Below are 2,719 nucleotides of genomic sequence, written 5' to 3'. Positions count from 1 at the left end.
CCAAAAAATAGAACATTCTATTTCCACTCACATCAGAATGCCTTAGGGGATAGGTGGAGGCTAGAGACCATACCTTCATGTTCCCAGAGAGGGAGTGCACAGTCACATTACAGGACGTGGCTATTATGACAGGACTCCCCATCGGGGGGTTATTGTCTTCTAGGATGAAACACTTTGCATGTGCCATTTTAAATCAATATGGTAAGCCCCTTCTTTTGCAACTGTCTCCCCCATCCTCGTCATCGGTATCCTGCAAACGTGTTCCTGCCTCTTCCTCTTCCGTTTCTCTCCTCTAATGTCACCTTAAGCACATGTTCTTCTTCATTGCTCTTTCTTCGGAACTTTTGTTCATAAACAATGAGTGAACTTTGAAGGTCATCAACTGAGAGGCAGTTTATGTCTTTTGATTCCTCTATTGAGACAACTATGTGATTAAACCTTTCAGTAAGAGTTCGCAGAATCTACTCCACAATTTGAGTGTCTTGCATTGCTTCTCCATTATTGCGCATGTTGTTTGCCACCATCATGACTATAGAGAAATATTCAACAATGGTTTCTCCTTCTTTCATTTTCAAAATTTCAAATTCTCTTCTAAGAGCTTGCAATTGAGCTCTTTGTACCCTCTTACTTCCTTGATATTTCCTTCTCATTGATTCCCAGAGCTGTGAAGATGTGTTTTTCTACAAGTTTGTCTTCAAAATGCTCTTATCTATGACTGCAAATAGATAATTTTTGACCTGCAGATCTTTCAGTTTCAGCTATACTCTTGTCGTCTTCTAGGCATCACTCTCTTTTGCATCTGCTCCCGACTCAACGTATTAGAACAATGGCGGCCAGTGATGGTCGTAGAAGTTTTAATGAAAACCAGCCATTAACGAAGCTTGCTGGAAGAGATGAAGTGGATATGGTAATTAGAGGAAAATCAGGGGATTTGAAAATCACTGATTTGCCGGGAAATATGGCAAGTAGTAGTAAAGATAATTTTGGAATTCAAATTTCTCATTTAAATGGAAAGGAAATTAAAAATTTGGTAGGTACAGTGGATTATGGAGAAAATCATGGTATTACAAATTTGAATAGAGATTTGGAAGTTGTGAAGATCTTTGATAAGGGAAGTAGTAGAGATAATGCAGAAGGAAATTTGGCAAGTGGAGATATGATAGAAGTGGAGGTGGATAAGGCAACAGAATCAAAAGGGAAGGAGATTTTGGCAAAATCAAACTTATTTTTTCAAAATTCTGCTGAGGAGATGATGGGCTATCTGGGGTCTAGGCCCAAAATTGGCAAGAAGGGGCCTAGGAAAATAAGTAAAATACTGAGCCAACAAAAAAAAATCAGTACGGGCTCAAAAAAGAAAACGGTGTCGTTAGAAAATCCCCTTTCCCTAACGATATTCAAAGGGGGGTTCTGAGGATGGCGGTTCCGGCGAGAAGAAGACGCCGGCTTTTCAGTGGATTGATGGAGATGGGGGAGAAAATTCTAACTATGTGCCAGCGGCGGTCTCTGCTAGGCAGGAATGCCGAGATCAATGAGTACCTTTTGCTAGAACGTTCAAGATCTGGGCTCCTTTAGAACGTTCAAAAATCTAGATTAACTAATAGATCTAGTTTTAACTATAAATTTGGGTGACCCTTGTTGGTTAGTTTAGTCCTAGTCGATGACTGTATTTTTACAGCTCTCATCATCTTTTCTAGAATAGTTGACTCAATATGTTGAGAAACCGTTCTTGTAATTTTCATTATTATTAATGGAAATTTTAGCCTTTGAGAAAGAAAAAAAATAGTGAGTGTTTTATCTTAAATTAAAAAAGCAAATACAAATATAACACTATTAGTTAATAAATACCTTGTAAATTAACTCATTGAGTCATTTATTAAGAAAAGATAAATTTGGAAGATAATAGTTAAAGTCACATTAAAATTTTAAATTGACAACTAATCAGAGACAAATATATTTTGCTAAATGGACAACTAAAAAAATGATGAAAGTATATAATCCAAGCCTAACGTTTATAACGTTACGAACAAATCCTAACCTTTTTAATTTTTGTATTTTGTAGTCTTCCCGAATTCCGGCCATTATGTCATCTTTTTTAATATACATAGTGTAAAAATATAAAACATTGGAATTTTATTTGTAAAATTTTAAAATGTTGGAATTTAAGCTGTCACATATGCAAAATGGCCGGAAAACGGCTTGAGCTACAAAACGCAAAAATTGAAAACATCAGGTTTTATTTTGTAAAGTTTTAAACGTTAGGCTCAAATAAAAAAAAGTGAAATGTTAGGATTTCTTTGTTAATACCTTTTATTGGTAATCAAGGAGAAGAAGCGGTTGGTAGGGAGAAGTTATAATTAATCTCAAAATTTTAATAATTCTCAATCTTGGGATAAATAAAATTGTGGAACTAAAATATTTTGTTGAAGAGTTCTTTTATCGGAACGTAGTTCGGCTATTTTTTGAAAAAAAAATTTAGACTGCGATATATTTTTTATACCAATCGACATGTAGTTTATGTTGAGATTTTGGTTGAATTAAAAAAGTGTTTTGTGTGTGTAACTAGAAACACTATTTGTAGGCTCTATTAGAGTGAAATTTTCACATTGGAAAAGAGTATACTCTTTAATGGGTTTATAAGGGGTGAATTTCACTCTTTGGGTTAAGGGATACCTAGTTTTATGTATGGGATAGAAATTAAATACTTACTGATTACCGCAGG

The 2,719-nt window shown here is 35.1% G+C and overlaps 1 pseudogene; it reads right to left on the bottom strand.

Annotated features, from left to right (window-relative positions):
• Positions 1-239: 239 nt before the first annotated feature.
• LOC126672223 (uncharacterized) lies at positions 240-675 on the bottom strand (annotated as a pseudogene).
• Positions 676-2,719: the final 2,044 nt, after the last annotated feature.

Source organism: Mercurialis annua, linkage group LG3 (assembly GCF_937616625.2).
Source record: "Mercurialis annua linkage group LG3, ddMerAnnu1.2, whole genome shotgun sequence".
NCBI lineage: Eukaryota > Viridiplantae > Streptophyta > Magnoliopsida > Malpighiales > Euphorbiaceae > Mercurialis > Mercurialis annua.
Note: the sequence above shows the minus strand (reverse complement) of the source record. Positions and strands in the feature narration are given on the sequence as shown.